Below are 15344 nucleotides of genomic sequence, written 5' to 3'. Positions count from 1 at the left end.
AGTAAATGTTTCAGTGCTTTAGTGAGCTCTATAGGTAGGCCGATAATGGTAGACAAGTTCACAAGGGAATGGTCTCGTATTCAGTTTGCTCGAGTTTTGGTTGAAATGGAAATCACTGACAATCCTCCGAAAAGCATACAGTTCATTAATGATCATGGTCAGATCATGGAGCAGGGGTTAAGTATGAGTGGCTACCGATAAAATGTAAAACCTGTGCTGGCTTTGGGCACTCAGTGGCAGAATGTAGGAAAGAGAAGAAAGTTCAGTGGGTCAGTAAAGAAGCAGAACCCCAAACGGAGGAGGAGCAAGGACCTAGAGAACATCTGGTTGGAAAGTTGAAAGAAAGTGTGATTCAAGCTGGTTCAGAAATGAGCAAAGATCAGGCAGAACCAGATGAGTCTGTTTTACCAGGTGATGAGACTATGGCTGAAACTAATGATAGAGGTAAGGCTAATCAACCATGGCGTACCCCAAAACGTGTTGCTGCGCACGCTAAGGAGGGACAGAGATCAGTCACTCATGCTAATAATGCTGGTCATAAGAACAAGAATTTGAACAAGTTTGAGGTGCTTCAAGAACCAGTGGTGAACAACGAGGAAGGCAGTTCCAATCCAAACTCATCCAATGGATAGCTGCAATATCTTAAGTTGGAATATTAGAGGGCTAAATAATGCCAATAAACATAGCCCTGTTAGTGCTTTATGTAGTAGATATAAAGTGGGAATTTGTTGTCTTTTAGAAACTAAACTGAAGGGTTGTAAAATAAGTAAGTTCATGGAAAGTCACTTTCCGAACTGGGATTATCACACTAGTTCCATCATTGAAGCCCGTATCTTAGTTATGTGGAGAAGGTTATATGTTAAAACCATCATCTTAGAGGAATCCTCTCAAGCAGTTCACTGTCTGGTGAAGGTGATGGGAGTGCAGCAGGAGTTTAGGGTCACCTTTGTTTATGGTCTTAATTCGATTGAGGGTAGGAGGTGTCTTTGGGAAGGGTTACAAAGACCTAATCACATGCTTAAAGCTTGGCTTTATTTAGGGGATTTTAATGCCCCTTTTTCAGGCAAGGACAGATCAGGAGGCAAGGCTATTTCAGACTCAGAGTTAGCTAATTCTATAAACTGGTGCTCATGTTGAACCTTTACGGAATATTGGATCCTATTTTACTTGGTCTAATAACCAAGATGGTGCTGCTAGGATCTATTCGAAAATAGACCATGTTTTGAGTAATGAAAAGTGGCTTGATTTGTTTTCTCAGTCTACAGCCATATTTAGGTCGGAAGGCATCTCAGATCGTTGCTCTTGTCTGGTTAGCATTCAGAATTTTGAGAAGTTGGGTTCCAAAAATTTTCGATTTTACAATTACTGGACAGATCACCGTGACTTCTCTGATTTGGTGTTAAAAAGTTGGAGAGCCCTGATTAAAGCTTCTGGTATAAATGCGATTTTTCTCAAGCTGTTGAGGCTAAAACATTGTTTGAAAACTTTTAATATGGACAGATTAGGCGATTTAAAAGCTAACTACAATAAGGCCAAAGACTCCTATCAAGTAGCTCAGCTGCAAGCTCAAGCTCATCCCCATGATTCATGTTATCAAGAGGCTGAGAGGACAGCAGCAGGGAATTTTTCTGTTCAGGAGAGATTATATCAAAGCTTCTTAATTCAGAGAAGTAAAATCACTTGGTTAAGACAAGGAGATTTGAACACCTCTTTTTTTCATGCTTTTTTAAAGAAGCGTAAAGCTGAGAATGGGATAGTCTCTTACATGACGACAGAAGGGCAGTTAGTTGATAATTATATTGAAGTGGTCTCTCATTTTTTGGGTCATTTCAGAGCTTGTTTAGGCAGTCCTAGCTTAGCTACAGGCAGGGTAAATATCCAGCATATTGAGTTAGGTCCGAAACTTTCAGTTGAGCAGCAAGTAATGCTTTTGAGACCTTTCTCTAAGAAGGAAATTCGGGAGGCTTTATTCAGTATTCCAGTTACCAAATCCCCAGGTCCTGATGGGTATGGTTCTGGCTTTTTTAAAGCTATCTGGAGTGATATAGGTGAAGAGGTGTGTATTGCTGTCTCTGACTGTTTTGAGTCTGGCAGCTTCCCATCTAAGCTTCATGAAACTACCCTTTCATTGATTCCTAAGGTTGCTAATCCTTCCCGGGCTGTCGACTATAGGCCTATAGCATGCTGCTCTACGTTGTATAAGTGCATGGCTAAGTTTCTTTGTAAGAGATTGGCTGTTGTTCTGCCTGTTATTGTTCAGACTAATCAAGGAGCTTTCATACAAGGTCGCACTATAGCCCACAATATCATGATTTGTCAAGATCTTATTAAAAATTATGGGAGAGTTTCCACTTCTTCGCGATGTGCCATAAAGATAGATCTGAGCAAGGCCAATGATACTGTAGATTGGTTGTTTCTTGAGGACTTGTTAAAAGCTTTAAGGTTCCCCATGAAGTTCATAGGTTGGGTTATGTCTTGTGTTAGGAATACCACCTATTTTCTTGTGATGAATGGTAGAATTCAAGGCCATTTTAAAGGAGAGAAAGGGCTGAGACAGGATGATCCTATGTCACCTCTTTTATTTGTTCTCATCATGGAGTATTTGTCTAGAAGTTTACAACATGCAGCGCTTAACTCCCTCTTTTGTTTTCATCCGATCTGCAAGAGTCTTAAGCTCATTAATTTGTGTTTTGCGGACGACTTGCTTATTTTTTGTAAGGGTACTCTCCCAGCTGTTAGGAGTGTAAAGAGGGTTCTTGATGATTTTGCTACTTCCTCTGGTCTGAACATCAATGCTGGTAAATCTCAAATATTTTTCGGTGGAGTCTCTACTTCAGATAGAACCAGGATCTCTCAAGCGATTAACCTTTCAGAGAGTTCCTTTCCCCTAAGGTACCTTGGGGTTCCAATGAGGCCAACAAAATGGAGACATGCAGATTGTGAGGTGTTAATTCAGAAGTTTAGGCTGAAGATTCAGAACTGGGCTAGTAGACATCTCTCCTTTGCTGGCCGGATTCAACTTATAAACTCCGTTTTACTTGGGCTTCGAAACTATTGGATGTCAATATTTGTGTTGCCCCAAAGTGTAGTCAAGGAAATAGAAAGACTTTGTAGAGGGTTTCTGTGGGGGCATTTCTGGGCAGAGGAGTAAATTACACATCCCTTCTTGGCAAAAGGTTTGCCTCCCTAAAACTTATGGTGGCTTGGGATTTAGAGAAGGGGCTATTTGGAACCAGGCTGTTCTGGCTAAGTACATTTGGGCTTTATCTTCCAAACCTGACTTACTTTGGGTTAAGTGGATTCACTCCATTTACCTGAAAGGAAAGAACTTCTGGAACTATGATTTGAAAGGTGATTGTAGCTGGTACTGGCGGAAATTGTGTCATCTCAAGAAGTACTTCAGTTCAGCTGCTATATCAGCTGCTGGTGTACAGAGGAAGTTTCTGTCTTCGAAGCTTTATAATAGCCTTCTAATTTAGCAAAAAGTTGAGTATTCTAGGAATGTTTGGAGAAAAATTATCCTTCCTAAACACAGGTTTATGCTATGGCAGGTGGTTAACTCACTGTTGCTAACAAGGGATAATCTAAATAAGCTGCATATTCCTTTGAGCTCTCTGTTATGCCCGGTCTGTGAATGCTATCAGGAAAGTCATGCTCACTTGTTTTTTGATTGTAGTCTTTCCTCTCGGCTGGTAGACAATATCTTCAAATGGCTGAGATTTGTAGCTTGGCCTTTGGATTTCAGTTGCTGGTTGGTGTGGCTGACAAGGGCTAGGAGTGGAACTAAAACTAATATTGTTAATATGGTGTTTGCTGCTGTCATTTACATTTTATGGATCAACAAAAACAGATGCCTTTTTTATGGTTACTCCTCATCTGTTTTGTCTCTAGTTCAGAAAATTAAATATACAACTAAACATAGACTTTACTTAGTGTCCAATAGACATAATTCGGCTCAAGAACAAATGTATATTCATTATCTTCTGTGTAATTAGTGGCTGGTTTGGCCTGTTCTAGGCTGGTTCAGTGTTTGAATATGTATTTTGGTTGTATTCCAGTTGGTTCATTTGTTCAATGAAGCTCTTTTATTCTTCTTGATCAAAAAAAAAAAAACAATGTTTTGATATTTCTTTCAATAATAATTTGATTGTTATCTTAAGATCTGGTATTGAAATATGTCATGCAAAATCTGATGATGGGTTGTATAAACTTAAGGCAAAAGAGCGATATGTACACAACTCTAAAATGTTTAAAGTTGGAAACCCAAGGTCTATAAAATGTCAAAATAATAATTCCAACAGTGAAACATATCTATGACATTTGAGATTGGGGCATATTAGTTTGGATAAAATTAAGAGACTAACAAAGGAGGGACCTTTAAGAGAATTAACTGTTGGTTCTCTTCCAGTCTTTGAATCTTGTTTGGAAGGCGAGATGACCAAAAGAAATTTCTATGCAAAAGTTTCAAGAGCCATAAAACCTTCAAATTAAACACACCGATGTGTGTAAACCACTTAATGTGCAAGAGATGAGGGTTTGAATATTTTGTCACCTTCATTAAAGATATATTCAAGATATGGTTACCTATATTTGATGCAAAAGAAATCTGAAACTTTTGGAAAGTTTAAAGAATTCCAAGTTGAAGTTGTAAAACAATTAGGTAAATCAATGAAAGTTCATAGATCTGGTTGAGGATGAGAGTACTTGGATTATGAATTCGAGGAACACTTGCGTTAGCATGGAATTCAATCCTAACTCACTACACCTGGAACACCACAGCAAAATGATGTTTCAAAAAGAAGGAACAAGACGTTATTAGACATGGTTAGATCAATGATGAACTATTCATCATTGCCACCATCATTCTGGGGATATGCCATTCAATGTGCAATGTACATATTGAATGTTGTTCCATCCAAGTCCATCAAGAAGACACTGTTATAATTATGGAATGGTACTAAACCTAGTTTACACCATTTATTGTATTTGGGAGTGTCCAGCACATGTGCTGAAAGGAAAGATTGGAAACCTGGAATCTCACACTAAACTGTGCATGTTTGTGGGATATTCTATAGTCCTAACAAAAATAAAACATTTGTATTGACAAATGCTAATTTTATTTAATATGACTATATTAACAACCATATGCCTCGCAGTAAGGTTGCATTGGAGAAAATGGTCTCAAATCAAGTAAATAGACCATCAACTGTTCACAATGAACAGTGACCAGAGGAAACCACAAGTTCCAGTCAAAACAACAGAGAGCTTCATCGTAGTGGGAGGGTTGTTAGGCAACTAAGTCGCTATGAACACGAAGTTCAAATGCTTGTGTTTGACACAAACAAAGATGATCCATTGACATTTAGAGATGCAATGAAAGATTCTGATAAAGAAAAATGGAAATATGCAATGAACATGGAAAAAGAATCAATGTATTCCAATTTCATCTAGACCCTTGAAGATCTTCATGAAAATTTCAAACCTATTGGTTGCAAATGGATATTCAAGATGAAAAGAGGAGCGGATGGGAAAGTGGAAACTTTCAAAGTTAGGCTTATAGACAAGAGCTATACTCAGCGAGAAGGGGTTGATTATGAAGAAACCTTTTCCCCAGTGGCCATGCTTAAATCCATTCACATACTCTTGTCCATAGCTGCTTGCATGAATTAAGAGATATGATAAATGGATGTTAAGACATCATTTCTGAATGGCTTTCTTGATGAGACCATTTATATGTCTCAACTAGAAGGGTTCGATATAAAGGTTAAGAGCAAAACGTTTGTAAGCTTCTTAGGTCCATTTATGTACTCAAACAAGCTTCTAGATCTTGGAATCTGAAATTTGATGACACAATCAAAATGTGTGGTTTTGAACAAAATGTTAACGAGTCTTGTGTCTATAAAAAAAATCAAAGATGGCATTATGGTATTCTTGGTTCTTTATGTTGATGACATTCTACTGATTAGAAATGACGTAGGTACATTGACAAAAGTAAAGAAATGGCTAGTCAAGCAATTCCAAATGAAAAATTTGGGAGATGCAAACTATGTTCTAGGCATCCAAATCCTTCGGGATTAGCATAATAAAGTTTTGGCTCTGTCTCAAGATACTTATATAGATAAGGTACATGTAACGACCCGATTTTCAAACTTATAAACTCACTAGGCCCCACAAGGGTATTTCAGTAAACAAATAATATTAAAACAACTTATGAAAACCAGATGTTAAAAACTAAACTTTGAAATGAAATAATTGAAAGATCTTTACAAAACCATGCACTTGATTGGGATCCCAAATAAGAAAACAAACATTTTTAATGTCTTAACTAAAATAAAATAATTTTCTTTTAAAAGAAATTGACTGACATAAACAAGTCTCAAAACTAATAACTAAACTTGAAAACAAAACGGAAGCTCATACGCTTCCAACACATTAGGTTGGTTGATCACAGTACACACACTCAGGCTAAGATCCCACCAACCCATCACCACCAAAATCGTTTAAGCCTTGTATTTACAATTACCTACACCACATAAGTAACTGATGAGCTAAAGCCCAGCAAAGAAGCAAAAGAATCACAATAGAAAAATTATCACACATGTCATCAATAACAATATCAATCATATCATTAAATTGCTTCACAATACTAAGCACACTAGTAAACAACAAACACTGGTCATCTGGAATAATTAAATATTGTGAGGTACCAACCTCCTGGACTTATCAGTCAAATTGGAGCACATTGCTCAACTTACCTTACCGTATGAAAAAAAAACCTGCATGTTAGAATATTCAATCCCAACATTCACACTAGCATAAGCAACTAAGCAATCACATAAATTTCCACATATCCTAAGTTACTTCGTGTGAGAACTTCCTTAACTTAGCTACTCGCACACTGTTTATTGGAGAGATCGCAACACACTAGATCCTATACATGATCAAACATAATATCTTATTGAAATAAATTACTAGAATACCCCTAACCCGATAAATTACCAAAATACCCTTACTTTAGTATAGTAATTATTTAAATACGTTTATTTAATATCCTTTCATAACTCTAAGTTAATTAAAAAAATCTAATCTATTAATAATTAACTATAACTTCCTTAGTCTAATTAATTATTTAATAATCACCTCATAAATAATTAATTAGCTTTCCCTTTACTATAAATTAATAAATTGATAAACATCCAACTTATTATTAATTAATTAATGATATAAATCATAACTAATATGAATTAATAATGTCAAATTAATTATATCCAGACCAACTCACCAAACACCATAACATTTCCTTATTGACCAAAATTCCTTTTTTAATTTGATACTAGGCTCTTATGAACCCTAATTTCAAAATCTCAACCCTAACCATAAAAATTTAGGTTTTAGTATTAAAAATCATAAACAACACAACTCAAACTCTAACAGTCTAATTTTCATAACCAATAAAATTGTCTGAATAAAACCTATTTCACAAAAGTTGTACATAATCCAATGAGCTTTCCAACAATATATGATACTTTGCCATTGGACTTATAAATCTTCAGTTCTGACCAAAATACTATAACTGGTGCCTAGGTTACGAAAATTCAGATTTTAGATTCTAACTACCATCATTATCATATCATCTTAAATTTTAAATTACACTAACATTCTTGTATTATAAGAATCAACACACATCAAACCTAATTACACATAGTTTATAACAAATTACTAGTAATTGCCAAGAAATCAAGACTGTAATCAAAGTTATCTTTTTCTTTCTCTTGTGATGACCAAACTCTAGAACCTTCTTCTCCTTTCAAGATTTTCAAAGCCCTAATTCAATATTGACAAGAGGATTACCATCTTTTCTTAAAACTATCAAGCAATAGTATCTATAACAAAATACTTACCTTGATTAGAAATCTTAACTAGCCGATTTCCACCTCTTCTTCTCTTCTTTCATTACTGTATAAGTTCTAGAAAATTATTGTGTCGTCTAACTTGTCACTTCTTAATAATGACTGCACAATACGATTTCCACTCCCCTATATTCACTCACTTCATCGACTAAATATCAGGTTTCAATTTGAATTCTTAAACTAATTCTATTCACTGAATACTTTATCTCCACCACCGAATTATTTCTATTTAATAAATAAAACTCTAAATCATGTTACTATCCTAACTAAAGACTAAACACGTGGCTTAGTCCACTAAATTACTTTCTTTTTCTTTCTTATTTTAATTACTTAACAAGATGATGCTAATGACTTTGCTCTCTCCAAAATAATATCTAAATCAATAAGAAAATTTGCTTAAATCTCTAACATCTAACCGTGTATCACTTTATTTATATGCCATTTCATATAAAAATAAACTATCAATTAATAAATCACAACTTACCCCATAGCAAAGACTTATGGTCGTATATAGCCATTAGTATGCGGCTGGCCATCTATAGTCCTATTAGAATATATTATATTTCGAAATAATACTTAATTAATGCCACAAAGATAATTACTAACAATATAAAGCTATGTGACCACAAATCTATAGGTCATACTCTAAAATCACTTTGAGTAGATTCAAACTTTATTCTAAATAACTAAATACACTTTTGTAATTATTAGTAGCATCTCTAATTCTAAGCGATCACCTCATATCTAATATTTATTAAAATAATACTTTCAATATTATTTTAATACATTCACAAAGAAACGAAAAATATTAATTGGGGTATTACAGTACTGGAGCGATTCGGCATACGAAATTCCAAGAAGGGTGATATGCCAACCCGTTGATAACTCCATTTTATTGTTGTTTTAGGATGTGTTTTTGTGGTAATCTTGAGTCTTTGTGTTTGTTTTGTACAAGATTACGCTTTTGTTTGTCTTTGTTGTAGGTTGGTGCATTGAATCGTGAGTTAAAAGTGAAAAGAAGAAGAAAAAAATGGTGGAAAATGGAGTTTTTGGTGGTTGTTTGACTCAAATTGATTCTAAGGACGAATTATAATAAGTTTTTGATAAAGAAGGATGTCAAAAGGTTAAAATCTAAAGAAAAAAAATGGAATTAGAGTCGCGGCATGGTCTTAAGGGTCGCGACTCAAGTAAAGTCAAAGGCTGAAGGTTGCTGAAGGGAATTAGAGCCGCGACGCAAGTAGAAGTCAGAGGCAAACCCAGGAGGCGCATCAACACGCGGGCTGCGACTTGGCTATAGAGGGTCGCGACGCCTGCAGATGTTAACAAGATGCTGAAGGGCTAAAAAAAGGACATGAGCCGCGACCGAGGAAAGGCCAAGTCGCGACCCGCCTATGAAAAAGATGAATTCGTGCTTTTTTAGTTTAAATTCAGACTTTGGGGTTAATTAGCGTTAGGTCAGATTTTAATTACGAATTTAGAGATTAAATTTGATTTTGAGACAAGTTTTTCTGTACTTTAATATTTTTATTTCTTCTTCAAGTCTTTGAATTTTATGTTTCTGAATAATTGTTTTGTTGTTTTAGTCATGTCTGATATGAACTAAACACCTCTATCTAGGGGTTAATGTAGTCGCTTGGATTTCTATTTAATGTTATTATGATGTTCTATTAATTCTTCTTCTTTATTCTAATCTATATAATGTTTGCTTAATGCTAGTAAATATATGATCAATATTTGCTTGATTTATGATTTTGATTCAAAATTCAAAAGATGAGAATTAAATATGCTATCATTATATAGACATAGGTTACCTATTGGACGAAAGTACATGTATGGCTTGTGTAATAATTAGGTTTCTATGCTTAACGTCTGCTATATGTTTAAGTTTGTAGAAAACTTGCATATAGGTTGAGATCTTATATCTTGAAAAAGAATAGGAATCGATTTATGTTAACCTGTTATTAGAATAGGAAGAAAGAAATTTAGAACTGATTAATAAAATTAATAGAATGAAAAGTTGATGAAGTTAATACCCTAGGTCTTTTTATTATTGATTTTTATCCTTTGATTAAATGTCTTGTTTTTAGTTATTGAAATTGTGTTTATATTTAGATCTATTCATCTTAATTTTACTTGCCAAATAGAAAGTAAAGACCAATTATTGGTAATTAGTTAATAGTCTCTTTGGGACGATATCCATTCTTCCAAAATTTATTATTTGACACGACCACGTACACTTGCGTGCATATTTTACAGATCAAGTTTTTGGCGCCGTTGCCGGGGACTTAATATCCAATATCAAAATTAATTATTCTTTGTTCTAATTTGGTTTTTATATTTTATACTCATTCGAATCGAAGTTGTATTGTGTTTCAGAAATTATTGGTATATGCGACGAAGTAGAAAAAAGGAACTCATACGGGTAGATCTTGAACTAGAAAGAACGTGCAGACAAAACTGAAAGATAAAGAAAATAATGGATTTTTCCATGGCTGAGAATCAAGGAAATTCAGCAATCAATGCTGTTAATGTTAACAACATCCCAAATATTGTCGAGGTTCCAGTGGAACGAGGACCAAGGATTCTTAGAGACTGTACTTCCTACTGTCACAGAAGTGCATTCATGCATTAGATACCCCACTATTGTTGCAAATAATTTTGAGATTAAGCCAGCAATATTACAAATGATGCAGTCAACTGTTTAGTTTGTGGGGTTTCCCACAGATGATCCAAATTTGCACATAGCCAATTTTCTAGAGCTATGTGCAATATTTAAGATGAATGGGGTGAGTGACGATGCGATCAGACTTAGATTATTTCCATTATCTTTACGAGACCGAGTTAAGAGTTGGCTAATTTCACTACAAGATAATTATATCAAAGCATGGGAGGAGTTAGCCCAGAAGTTCTGAGCAAAGTTTTTCCCTCTAGCAAAATCGGCAAAGTTGAGAGGGGAAATTAACAATTTCTACCAGAAAAAAAGGGAATCTTTGTATGATGCATGGGGAAGATTTAAAGAATTGTTAAGGAAGTGCCACATCATGGTATAGAGAAGTGGATGCTAGTCCATAATTTTTATAATGGGTTGAATGGTACTACTCGTACCATAATAGATGCTGCAGCAGGAGGTGCGTTCATGAGCAAGAGTGCTAATGAGGTGTATGGATTGCTAAAGGAGATGGCAATGAATAACTACCAGTGGCCAACTGAAAGGGGACAAACCAAGAATGGATGGTATGATTGGATTAGATGCCATCACAATGCTTACAGCGCAAGTGACAACTTTAACGAAGCAGTTACAACAAGCAACCTGTCAGCCCAAACCATGCAAGTACAGAGTCTATGTGGGGCATGTGGGAGTGCTCATCAATTAAATCAGTGTCCTGCCATGGATATGAATAATATACCAATGGAACAAGTCCAATCTATAGGAAATTTTCAAAGACCAACCAACAACCCCTTTTCGATGTCATTTAACCAAGGGTGGAGGAATCATCCTAACTTCTCTTGGACAAATAATCAAGCTGCAAAACAATCGTTCCCTCAAAGTCAGCAACAATTTCCACCTCCACAACCACAAACACATCAGCCTACACATATGAAACAACCTGAAGTACAGCCCGATGTACTGAACCAGTTCATGAAAGAAACTAGGGCATCTATGAGGAGTTTGGAGACTAAAATGGGGCAATTGGCTACCTTGATGACAAACCAGGCTCAAGGGAACTTCCCAAGCACTACTGAGGAAAACCCAAAAGATCAGTGTAATGCAGTATCCTTGAGGAGTGGCAAGGAGTTAAAAGAGCCAAAAGTGGTCGATAAGGAGAAGGAAGTGAGTGGGCCTAATGTTGTTGAGAATTTAGAGAAGTAGCCAAAAATAAGTATAGATCACCATATAAAGATCACATATCCTCATAGGCTTCAAAAGAATAAGCTTGATAAGTAGTTTTCTCAATTTATGGATATCTTTCGAAAGCTACACATCAATATTTTGTTTGCTGAGGCACTTGAAAAAATTCAAGTTATGTTAAGTTTATGAAAGAAATTTTGTCAAAGAAAAGGAAACTAGAGGATTATCAGACAGTGGCACTTACTGAGGAGTGCAGTGCAATACTTCAAAAGAAACTACCTCCCAAGCTTAAAGATCCTGGCAGTTTCAATATCCCATGTTCTATAGGGGGCTCAATGGTGACAAAGGCTTTATGTGATTTAGGGGCCAGTGTGAATCTAATGCCCCTATAAATTTTTTGGAAGTTGAATTTGGGAGATGCTAGGCCTACTACCGTGTCTTTGCAGATGGCAGATAGATCAATCAAACATCCTCGTGGAGTGATTGAGGATGTATTGGTGAAGGTGGATAAATTCATCTTTCCTGCGGACTTTATCATTCTTGATATGGAGGAAGATGACAATATTCCAATAGTACTTGGCAGGCCATTCTTGGTTACTGATAGGGCTTTGATCGATGTACAAAAGGGTGAGTTAAAGTTGCGGGTGCAAAAAGTGGAGGTAATATTTAATGTTTTCGTAGAAATGGAAATTCCTGCTTGTAGAGTTGACGTGGTAAAACGAGGAGAGAACAAGTTAGAAAACTCTAAGAAAATATCCATGGTTAAAAGTGGAATTTGAAAAGTGTGTCATTGTTTTTAAAACGGTTTTTCAGTGAAAGGGTTCAGATGTTACATGAGCAGGGTAAAATTTCACCAATTTCTAATCACAAGAAACGAGGGCCAACTCATGATACTATTTCTCTCAAGGATGTGAGGGGAGGACTTGATCCAAGTTGAATATGAAAGAAAACAAGCATCCGGCTAAATGACGTTAACGACAGTGCGTTTGGAGGCATTCCAATCTTTTATTTGCATTTTATTTTTTTATTAGTTTTATTTAAGTTTTGGATTATGAACACTTTAATTTTAGTATTTTGTATATTTATTTTTATTTGATTTTAATTTCTATTAAATATGAGACTAATTTGAGTTGCAACACTACTTTGGGCTTCGACAGAATGAACAATGGGATAACCAAAAAAATTTATTTTCCCATTTTTGATTCACCATCTTGATCCGTATCATTTTAAGTAGTATGAGGTGTTAGGCAAGTTTCTTTTCCTTAGCTTTTATTTTAACATTGTGGACAATGTTTAGGTTAAGTATGGGGGAAAGCTAAATCTAGCAATTCTGGCTTTCAAGTAAAACTTTAGCAAATGATCAACTCTATCATCAGTCATAGAACAAAACTTAAACAAGCAACTGTTCCTATTCCACCAAATCAAATAGACTACAGCAGCTGCAGCTAGCTTTTGCTTCAGACCCTTAGACTTCCCAATCATCCAAGATGACCACTCTTTAAACTGAGTTGGCCAGACATCATTCCCCAGCCACGCAGCAACTCTATCTCTAACCTGCGGAAAGAACTGGCACTGAAAAAACAGATGGCAATGACTTTCCTACTGCAAATCACAAGTCGGACACATGACAGAATCCAACTTCAGATGGCAATTGTAATGCCCTGGTTACCCCAGAACAGTTACGGTGAACGGTGAACCGAAAATTTAACCTGATACCCGAGTACTTTGGTTAAAAACGTGATCTAAGTGTTATTATCAGGTTAAGGTGGAAAATCAATAAAAAGGAAATTATATGTTTTATTGAATACATAAAACTGTTCATGGGCCCATAAAAGATTTACAAGTTATTTACAACTCAAAATGGTCATTACATTTTCAAAATTACAAACCCGCCGACCTAAGCGGCAAAAATAGGGAAAACCTCCTAGTTCCTCTGAGAACTCCTTGGCCGTGGTGGTCAAGCGACCGCATATGTACACATCACCACCTAAGCTCTCCACTCAAGGTTGGGTGAGCTTTTCTTTCCCTTTACCTGCACCACATAGCACCCATGAGCCAAGGCCCAGCAAGAAAACACAATAAAGCATGATATAATATCAACAATGATCATAATAATCATTCAGGACCATCAGTCCAAACAAATAGGTGACAATCGCAAAAGTCACTAAATTGGGGACGATAGGGTCACCGGGGCTTGATAGATAAGTGAAATTTTATCAAATCGAACAGGATAGGTGCATGGTGACTAGTCACCAACATAACCTTCCTCATGTCCATAGGGCCATAACCTCAGAACAACGTTCCCTAGCCATGTGACAAACAGTCACCTGGGCTTTATGCCCTGGCTCTCAGTAACAAGTCTTAGACTAGTCAAGAGCTTATAAGTTCGTCGACCTTAGGGTCGATCCAACGTTAATGCCTTAGAGCCATTCAACGCTGATATCGATTAGATCTAATCTTCATTTGGCTTGGCGTTCATGACGCTATGCCATTTCTGACTCTTTAGGTCAGTGTCCCGGACTAGTCAATACATATACAAGTATTCAACATTTGCTAGCATTAAATAGGCCATCCACGTACATGTTTATCAATCAACATGACTCAATAACAATCACGCATGTCATATATACACAAGGTGGAGTTTTCTTACCTCCTGTTCGAGCGAGAATTAATAATAAGAACGACCCTTGAAAATGATCAACCTTTTGGTCCATTAGCGGTTACCTGGTCATAACCAATTATGGGATTCCATCAATAAAATGAATAACAAAGGGTTCCCAAACCAAAACCTAGCCTCCGAGACATCAAACACTACTAAACTGGGTAGTAGGATCGACCCCGAGGCCTAAGGCTAGCATCCCCGAGCCAAAAAGCCATTTCTGGCCAAAAAGCCACTAAGGGCTGTGGCCCTCCTTGGCCATGCCGCGGCCCGCCCCTCAAACAGAGGCGGTCTCCTTCAGAACTCTTCAAGGGCCGCGGCCCTCCCTGGCCATGCCGCGGCTCAACCTCCAGTTCAGCCAAAATCCCTGTTTTTCTTCCCTTGCGATTTCTCTTTGAACCAACCTTTCAAACCAAGCTTAAACACCACTCAAACCTCCAATACTGTAATGCCCTACTACCTTAGAGTCGTTACTAAGTGATTTTTACGAAAAATTGTGCAAATAACTCGCTAACCGATATTTTTAAAACGAAAGTGTGACTAAGCAAAAGTTAAGGCTGTCATCTTTTGCAAATGCTTTACTTCGTTGAAAACTTCAAGTGTCTATCATTTAGGATCCCAAAATAAGGTTTGCAAAATATTTAAAACTTAAAATAAGTTTACAGTTGATTGACTATCAAAATTACAGGTTAATACAACCATTATTTAAAATGCCCCCAACCAAAGCAGTCGGGCAGGCCAAACATGTACGCGCCGCTTCATGCTCTCCGTACTCATGGCTGGTTGACTTTATCTTTGCCCTTACCTGCAACACAGGGCACCCGTGAGCCGAAGCCCAGCAAGAAAACTCAAACAACACATATCATATGCATATTATATAATCAACATATCAGATAATCCACAGATAGCCAAGTAGTCCATCAGA

General features: G+C 36.5%; 1 non-coding gene across 1 annotated transcript; it reads right to left on the bottom strand.

Moving 5' to 3' along the window:
• Nucleotides 1–10852: 10852 nt before the first annotated feature.
• LOC133820281 (small nucleolar RNA R71) lies at nucleotides 10853–10958 on the bottom strand. Its single transcript, XR_009886702.1, has one exon. It is a non-coding gene; the product is annotated as a small nucleolar RNA R71 (small nucleolar RNA).
• Between the last annotated feature and the right edge of the window lie 4386 nt (nucleotides 10959–15344).

Source organism: Humulus lupulus, chromosome 2 (assembly GCF_963169125.1).
Source record: "Humulus lupulus chromosome 2, drHumLupu1.1, whole genome shotgun sequence".
NCBI classification, from domain to species: domain Eukaryota; kingdom Viridiplantae; phylum Streptophyta; class Magnoliopsida; order Rosales; family Cannabaceae; genus Humulus; species Humulus lupulus.
The sequence above is the reverse complement of the archived record's forward strand: the minus strand, read 5'-3'. Positions and strand labels throughout refer to the sequence as shown.